Raw genomic sequence first — 9,925 nt, 5'->3', positions numbered from 1 at the left:
ATTTCAGAAATGACAAAGAATTACATGGAGCTTAGCTGCGTCACTAAATCATCATGTTGATTCAAAAAGGCCATTAAAAGCCTACAATAAGATTAACTGAACTCTTTTAAGCTTTTGCAAAATAAACTGTTCGTTTCTCCACAGCTCATTTCATCCAGAGATAAGCCCTGGAAAAACACACATGTGTGTGTCTGTGTGTGTCTGTGTGTATGTGTGCGTGAAATCCCTGAAATCACAGTGTGCAAAAAGCCTCTGCATGAAGGAGTGAAAGGAGAAACACACTTTTATATGAACAGGTGTTTATGGAGGCCTGACTGCAGAGCACGACTAGTGAAACCACCTAGCAAGGGTCAAAGAAATCAGAAGTGGGAGGAAAAAGAAGAGCCCCACCTCTCACTTTTGTTCCTTGGTGGTGGTGTTCTGGGGAAGGGGCTGAGTCAACACCATCTTTAGGTGGCAGGATGCTTTGGCGGAGCACAAAGGAGAGCCTGACACACAGCAAGCCCCCTGGAAACACACAAGCTCTGACAGGCTTCCCTTTTGTCACAGCACTGCGCTGTTCTTATAAATAATGATCCTCCTGCAGCACACCAGATGATTAGCCCAACATGCAGCTCGCAGCCTGGCTTGTGTCAGATGAATGTTTCCACCCATCGCTCCCCTCACCTAGGAAGTGCCATTTGTTTTTTCAGACAGCGCCTGCAATTGACACAAACTGGCACTGGTGCTTTTGTTGCTCCAGTTCTCACCCTCAAGATTCATTATCTGGGCTTTGCCACGAGAAAAACAGTGCAGCTTGCTGAGGTGCTGGGAGGGGGCTGTGCAGGGAGAGATGCAGCTTTTCTAAACCTTCAAGGAAAGAAGAAGGGTAATGGGAGAGTGGATTTCAGAAATGCCTTTTGCAAAATATCCGCTGATTTTTGACCGGGAGTAATAGATAGCAACAATGGCAACAAGGCCAGAGCTGCAGTGGCGAGTGTAATAAGCAGAGAAATTAAATATTGATCATGTCTTGTGTCAAGGAGAGAAACAAAGACTGAGCAGAGAGATACTGAGAGAAGAAGGGACATTTTCCACATTGCTAAAATACCCCTGTATTTTAGTGGGAGGCTCAGGAGCAGCTTCTCAGACAGAGCAGGTACGTAGCTGGCTTTTCAGAACCAGGGGTACTTAAGGTTTGCTGGACTGCGTTAGGCCATCTTCCCCATCCTCCCTGCTTTACAGTCTGGAGATATATGGTATCTTATTCTGTGAGGACAGAGGCCTTGGACAGTGCTACATGGTAAGGCTGCTCCCTTGGTTTTCACATCTGGTTGGTGGACCTTCACCATTTCAGTCCACGCAGTCCTGCCTCACCATGGGCAGTGACAATCCATCTGCCAGATGGCTTCAGCAGCAGCAAGATAAGGTGAGTGAAAGAAAATAAATAAATAAAAATAATAGCAAATTCTGCTTCCCAGGGACTGATGAATTTTGGAAAACTCTCCAGAGGGGGCTGCTGAACCTGTAACAAAGCTTCAGAGGTATAAGCTTTTTAAGCTACGTAACTCAAGCACTAAAGAGAGGGGCTGAAGTTTATTGAGAGTGTGTTACAAGCCCCCTGGTCTCTCTCTGACTTCTCTCCACATCAATATACCTTTTCCTGTGTGCCCAGCTGATGTAAACTGACACAGCTCCACTCACTCCGGCAGTGCTGTTCCAGTACCAGCAGCAGATTGGGTCCATAGCCAGCACTACCAACAAGAGCATGGGCCATGGGCCAAACAGGGTTTTACCACACTGTTAACTCCAAACCTGCTCAGATGGCTGCAGGGGAGCAGGGCTGGTTTAGAGGAACTGAGGACATGACCCCAGAAATGTAGAATGCTTGTGTAGGTGTATATATACATATATATATATGGGGGGGGAGAGAGATAGAGAATGTATATATCTAATGATAAGGAAGCTCTTTAAAGCACAGAGACCTGCTTGCAGAGAGTGTTGTCAGGCAGTTTACTGCCTCTGCTCAATCTGTATCCATGCTGTGGATATAAGCATATATTTGTATGTGGACAGACAGATAGTTAGGAAAATTTAAGAAATAATACATCTACTAAAATAAAATTTCACTGTAGTTGTAGCTCATGGGAGCTGACTAGTGTCTGAACTAAAACTGATGTGGTCTTGGATCCCCTATAAAAAACAGCATCACACAACAATTTTGTCTCAGTGATCTGACCAACATTTCTGCTGCTTGTGCTGAGAAAGGATTTCTGAGGATCCTTGGTGAATGTCACCACTGATAAAGCAGAAGTGAAAGAGACAGTCAAGCAGCGAAGCTATTACACTGTGTAACTCTACCTACTGTGTTCTTAACACAAGCAAGAAGTTCCTTCTTAGGGAATTTACCTCACTGGTTTTGACATATTCATAACATTTCAAATAAATAACTACCATTCCCACGAATCTTATTTTGAGAGTGGATCATAAATTTAGCAGGCTGAAAGGACTAAATTAGGGTAGGTATCCAGCCTTTCTGCTTCAAATCACCTGACATAGGTGCTTCTGCACCATGCTGGATTTAGTGTTTCCTCCCAAGTCAAGGGACAAGGCTAGTCTTCCTACCTGTTATTCAGGATCTCCCAAACCATTGGCAATTTGGGGACCTTGGCAGGCTTGGAAGAAGTAAAGTCACAATTTTCTCCTCATCCTGGTGTGCAGATGGAATCACAGAAATTGCTAAAAGCTACAGCAAATGGCACTGGAGAGCAAACTGTGAAAAGAGGTAAGCATAACTATGCTATATAGGACAGGAAATACAAGGTGCACTGGGATACCTTGATGCTTACAGCCTGATTTGCTGTTGCTCTAAAGCATCATCTTTCTGCTGCTGCAGAACATCATGCTGGCAGGATGCTGCAGCTCTGCTCCTGGAAACATGCACTGAGAGTCACACTTTACTTTCACAGCAGGTCTTGCCATCAAGATGCCAATGCCAGGCTCTCATTGTGGATCCAGACTTCGTCCTTCAAAATTGCTGAGGCTCACCACAGCTGCAGAGCATCTTCTTAACCAGGACTGTTCGTCCTTGGTGCCTGGAATGGAAGCGGCAGCATAACCTGTAGGAAGGAGAGCTGTGTTCAGCATGAAGGCCAACTGCCATATGCATTTCAGAGCCAAGAAACTGGGACTGTCAAACAGCCCTCTGTCATCTATTTTCAGACACAGCAAACTAAATTTGACTTCCTCCCTCCAAGCTGAAAGGTGGGACCTAGGAAGTAAGAATGGTCCTTCTCTAATTTAAGCTCATGATAAGTAATTTTCACTTTCCCTTCTTGGTCATTGCAACTTCTCTCTCCCTTCTGCAGTGTCACCTCTAAGAGTTGGAAACCATTTTGTTTGCTGTGACTGCTTTAGTCCAGTCCTTCCAAGGCTCTTCCAAAGACTAGTTCCCCCCTGTAGTTGCCTGTTCTGGAGCTGATAAATCTTACAGTCTAAACGTCTTCGGCAACTCAGTGGCATCCTCTGTTTGCTATATCCTTTGTGTGGTTTCTTCTCTGACTACTGAGGCTCTCCCTGCTGGCAGCAGGATCCCAGTTGCCTTACTGATTGTCCTTGTAGTAGAGCTTCTTCCTGAGCTGTTCAGTACTGGTCAACGTATCATCTGATGGACTAGCTGTTGGCTGCATCCTCAGTGCTGTAAAAATACCTGTATGTAGAGGTCTTTCTCCAAGGAGAGCAGTTAGTTATTTTTCAAGTACCTGGAAAAGTTATAGAGAAGTTTATCCCTACTGAAAGACAAAGAACAAAGCTATTATCAGACATAGTCAATGAGAGCTCATCAAGGGAAAGTCCTGCCTTAGGCATTTGATCTTCCATAAGGTCATAAGCTTAGTGGATGAAGGGAAGGGGGTGGATGTAATATTTCTGGATTTTAGTAAGGTCTTTGATACTGTCTCTCACAGCATCCTTCTGGACAAATTGTCCTACTGTGAGATGAACAGGTACACACTGTACTGAGTAACAAACTGTCTGGACAGCAGAACTTAACAGGTGTTAGTAAATGGGGATACATCTGGCTAGTGGACAGCAACTTCTGGTATTCCCCAGGGTGTAATTATAGAGCCAGTTCTGTTCAACATTTTTAGCAGTGATCTGGATGCAGGAGTTGAATGCATCCTTAACTAGTTCTCTGCAGTACTGGGAGACGCTGTTGACTCTCTGGAGGAATGAGAGGCTGCACAGAAGGATCTAGATGCCTTGGAGAATTGGACAATCATCAACAGCACAAATTTCAACAAAGGAAAATGCCAGGTGCTGCACCTGGGACAGAGTAATGCCAGATACAGGTACAGATGGAGACAAGTGGCTGGTGGGCAGCTCAGCAGAAGGAGACCAGGTGACAGCATGTCCAGCATAAGCTAGTAGTATGCCCTGGAAGCCAAGAGGGCAAACTGTTTTGTGTGGTGCATTAAACACAGCATACGCAGATGGTAAACCATGTTGTGGGGTGCACTGAACACAGAATACCCAGAAGGTCAAAAGAGGTGACTCTCTTGGTGTAATTAGTGTTTGTGCAGCCTCACCTTGAATATCATGTACAATTCTGGGCTCCACAATCTAAAAAGGATGTTAAGTTACTTGAATGTCTCCAGAGGATGGCAACAAAGCTGGTAAAAGGGCTGGAAGGCATGTCCTGTGAGGAGAGGCTGAGACTACTTGAGCTGTCCAGTCTGGAGAAAAGGCTCAGAGGTGACCTAGTTGCTCTCCACAACTTTCTGAGGAGGAGAAATGGTGAAGGAGGTGCTGATCTCTTCTCCCTGGTATCCAATAACGGGACACAAGAGAAAGGCACAAAGCTGATTGAGTGAAGGTTCATATTGGATATTTCTTTACCATATGGGTAGTCAAACAGCATAAGAAACTTCTTATCAAGGTGGCTGATGCCCCAACCCTGTCAGTGTTCAAGAGACATTTGAATAATGCTGTGCTTTTTATGCACAATGATACGCTTTAACGTTTGGTTAGCCCTGACATGGTCAGGCAGTTGAACCTGATCTTTGTAAATCTCTTCTAACTGAACTACTTCCTTTCCTATCCTATCCTATCCTATCCTATCCTATCCTATCCTATCCTATCCTATCCTATCCTATCCTATCCCATCCCATCCCATCCCATCCCATCCCATCCCATCCCCTTCCAGCACTGGGAGCATGCCTTTCCACAGAGATAATTCATTTCCCAGTGAGTTGCCTACATCATGTGGTAATATTCCTCCTTGAAGGTAACTGACTTTGGTTCAGACTCTTCATAGGAGTAGAAAGAAAGCTTTACAAAGTCCATTTTGCTTTCTAGTCACACTAGTAACGGCTCGATATTGCAATTCTCTTTGGAGCTGTTCTTCAAGTCAAATGCCTCAGGAGTTTTCTAAGATGCTTTTGATGTTCTTTGTAGTCTTTAAAAAAAAGGCCTTTTCAAAAACGTACTGTCAGTCCCTATATGGGCTGTTTCATTTTTACCAAACCTTATTGTCTCTGCAGTAACATTGTTAATCTGACAGTTCACCTTCTGCCCCAGCATGTCTCAAAGAAAGGAAGTATAAAATCAAAAACCCTTGGTGACTAAAGAGTGCAACTTCTTCTGCAGTTCCCCTGTCAGAGAAAAGGACAGTTGTCCAATACTGTTCTCAATTCGGTGTCACTGACAGCAGGTTTCTTGAGGGTACTGCTTCCAGACACGGACATTTTTTTGTTTGATCAACATCATCTACAAGCAATCCTGGTAATGCCAGTACTAGTTACAGAGAAACAGATCATGGCTCAGAAACATGACTCAGGAAATGCCAGCTGCAGCTAAGTTTGCTTATACGGGATTTGAAGGGAGAGGAAGATCTCCAGGGCAGGTTGAACAGGATCTGACTACCAGTCAGCTCTTAAGCAGTTTCTCTCTCTTTCAACCAGGACGAGATGCCCAGGAGTGGATATACTGCTTTAGCACAGTGAGTACCAAACACTATAGAGCAAAGCAGCTTCCTAGTTAACATTCAGACACATTTTCTCTCCTCAGAAAAACATTCCAAACAGCATCAGAAAGAAGTCCTCAAGTTGGGCACAAGTTCCCATAATGAAAACGTTGTATGACACTAGGAACCCTGAATGTCCTGAAGATCCTTCAAAATATCCCTAAAGGTTATTTGGTACTGTTATAGAGGTAGTGAACTATACATATGGGATGAAGAAAGAGCTCGAAAATATGAAGACAGAATACTTTGAAATACATAATGTAATCTGACACTTTTTTAAAGGGTGAAGTTTTTATTTTTCTAAAGCATTTTTAATGTTTTCCATACATTCTATACAGAGCATTCATTCTTCTTTGTATAGATAAATTCATACCTATAAAAACATATTTCTGTGTGATTAATTTCTGTGCAGCAGTCACAGAGAACAAAATTCAAAATGTTTGGATGAAAAGCAACATAAAGATGTCATTACTAGTGCTAAGCATTGCCAATAGAGATAAATTCTATGTAATTTTATCGGATAGGTGGTAGTTATATAATTTGCATCAGTAGTTGTTCCAGCTAATGACTGTGACAGAGTAGGGGGAGCACAGGGACATTAAAAAACATGTTTTAAGACTTAAACCAATCTTACCATAATCAGTTAGGATGAATCCTGTGCTAGGCAGATAATCCACGACTGTCACAGTGCAATGGCCCTGCGCTGTTCTTAGCAATTTACAGCAGTGACAGCTGTCACCATGAAAATCCAAGGCAAGTTGGACTGTCTGATGAGAGTAAGCAGAGAAATTCCTACTAACAGTGTACTGCAGCTGTCTCATACGACTGTTCTTTGGGGTTCAGCACAAAGCACTGAGAAAACAGCTGTCTGCCATCCCTGTAACTGCAGTTACTGAGATCACTGCATGTGCAAATGGCAGAATCTCACTCTCTTCCCAGTCCTGCAGCTGCACCATGATGCCTTCAGTCTATTCACAGAAAGAAACATCAGACCCAAAGGTAAGCTGTGGGTATAGGAGGTATGTCATGCTGTCCAGGAGCATGAGAGGAACAGACTTGTTGCACCTTCATTCACAGCAACTGTATTGGCATGCCTCACCCTATTACATGTTCCTTTAGCAAAGGCAGTTAAATATATGAAATAATTAAGATGCTGTCCTCTAAAGCTAAAGGATATATAGGGAAGGGATGGTAAATAATTCTCATATCTTCTCCTGCCACCATGCATTGCATCTCCAATATGATTTTTGGTTTCCCCATGTGACTTGGGATAAGCCAACTACTGTGGTGTCGATAGAGGGAAATAAGGGGAAAATAAGGTGACAGCTGTGTGGGGAATACTTAGCGTGTTCAGTGTGAGCCTCTGCAATGTCTGACAAGCCCTGGGAAGGGGACGCAATGCCAAGCAGAAAGACGGGTTTGTGGGCCTGCAGCTCCATAATTCCATTTGAAAGTTTTTAATTAAGATTAAATCTTACTAAATGTTTTTCACCCCAAGAAAGCTGGCACCTGTTTTGTCTTGAACAAAGCCTTTTAGTTGCTGAGTAGCATGTAGAGGTAGTTGCTCAAAAGTTCCCTAAAGGGATTGAATTCAAGAATTACTGCTTTCTACAGTTATTTAATTAACTGTAGGAACATTATATTGGTTGTCATCTGAAAACATCTGACATACAAGAAATTGGATGAGCTGGCAAGCACACATTGCATGGGGAAGGTTTGACTACAACTGACAATTCTGTTTAACTTAACTGAGCAGTTTGAACTAATATAACTTGTGTCACAGGTGTATGTGGAGTCCATGAACATGCACAAAACAAGACAAGATTCTCCCTAATTTGTGAATCAGTGAAGATCAGCCAGTTGGCAGGGAGAATCTCTGACTACTGGATGATGTTCACTGGGTCTTTTGACAGCCTACAATATAAACAAAGGGCATAATAGGCAATAAAGTTATGGAGTTGCATGTGAAATAACTAAAATCATCTGACAAAATAGTGTTAGTAGCAAGAGCAAAAGTCATAGCCCTTATTGATCATTCAGCCATAATGCTGTGTTCTATAGAACCCACACGACTCAACAATATTTCTTGTGCCTATCTGGGTGCAAAAGCAGCATGAACTGCAATATATATTCCAGCTTAAAGCACTATCTTGATAGAAATTGCTTTTTAGAAATATGTGAAAGAGTTTCATTTTTACTTTCCAGAACCAGCACCCAGTTGGAAACATATGCTGTTTCCTTAATATATGGGGCTACTGCTGCATACATTTTGACTGGAAAGTTGTTGTTTATGTAGGATCTGTTTCCTGGTTAGTCTGCAGGCAGCTACCTCCCAGTCAGGTCCAATCTGCTCAATGAAGTTCTAGGACTTTTCTCTTCTATAATTTTCCGTAGAAATAAGGCAAGTTGCCACAATCACTTAGCTTCTCTTCAACAGTGAATTTGACTTGAAATCAGAGTCTTCCTTTTCAAGAAATACTGTTTCTGACTCAAGCATAATGTTCCCTCGCTCTCTGCAGGTCTGATCTACCTATTCTTAAAATATGCAATCAGCCCTTTGAGGCAAGCCACTTATATCACCATGAAAGCCTATTATTGCTGTGAAAATAGAGATGTACCTGTTGTGACTGTTGATTGAAATACCAAGATTTCATTTTTGTCCTCTATTAACATCTATTATTTAGTTCATGTTAGAGTTTTCTCTTTCAGTGCAAAAATTGTGCTGTTGATCAGACTCATTTGATCAGACTTACAATTAATGTTTGAAAATTACAAATGTGCAGTCTTTTATAGGTGTGAATGTTTGCAGACCGACCGCAAATGGCTGTACAGGAGCATTGCTCACCATGATCTGGGGGGATCCACAGAGCCTTAGGCAGCACTCACCCAGTGCTTCTCCTGACATCCTCATGCACTGAAGTTCTCATGAAAATTATTTGGATAGGCAGACAGTGAGGTGGATTGAAAACGGACTGAACAGCCAGGCCCAGATGGAGGTGATCAGAGTGGTGCAGAGCGCAGCTGAAGGCCAGTAGCCAGCCAAGTGCTCCACAAGCTAATGCTGGGTCCAGTACTGCTCAACATGCTCATTAATAGATTATGGGGTAGATTCAGCCAGCCTGCAGATGACAAAAAACTGCGAGGAGTGGCTCATATACCAGCAGGTCATGCTGCCAGACAGAGCTGAGATGGCTCAATGGGCTGCAGAAATGGGTTCACAGGAATGTCACAAAGTTCAACAAGGAGAAGTGCAAAGCCTTGCAGCTGGGGAGGAACAACCCCAAGCACCAGTACGTTCTGAGGGCCTTGTGGTCCTTCTGGGCACCAAGTTCACTGTAAATCAGCAATGTGTCCTTGCTGCAATGTATCCTAGTCTGCAAGTAGCCTGCAGTTTGGAGCTGGGGGTGGAAGTCTGCAGTAGTGGGTTAGCAAGCCTTGGCAGTATTGTGAGTACTGTGTTCAGTTCTGGGCCCTCCAGTATAAGAAAAACGGATTGTGAAAATCCTGGGAAGGTCTATGAAAATGATGAAGGGACAGAAGCATCTCTTCAGTGAAGAAAGGCTGAGAGAGCTGGGACTGTTCAGGCTGGAGAAGAGAATGCTTAGGGGGGATCCTACCAATGACTATAAATACCTGAAGGGAGGATGCAAAGGTGATGGAGCTAGGCTCTTTTCAGTCATGTCCAGTGACAGGACAAGAGGCAATGTGCATAAGCTGAAAAGCAGGAGGTTCCCTCTGAACATCGGGAGACCTTTCTTTACTGTGAGGTTGACACGGTATCTGCAAAGGTTGCCCAGAGATGATGTGGGTTCTCCATCCATGGAGATCTTCAAAAGCTGTCTGGACATGGTCCTGGGAAACTGAATGTAGGTGACCCTGGGTGAACAGAGATCCCTTCCAACCTTAACCATTCTGATATTTTGT

This window comes from Aythya ferina (assembly GCF_964211825.1).
Source record: "Aythya ferina genome assembly, chromosome: Z".
Lineage (NCBI taxonomy): Eukaryota > Metazoa > Chordata > Aves > Anseriformes > Anatidae > Aythya > Aythya ferina.
This window is presented reverse-complemented; position numbering follows the sequence as displayed.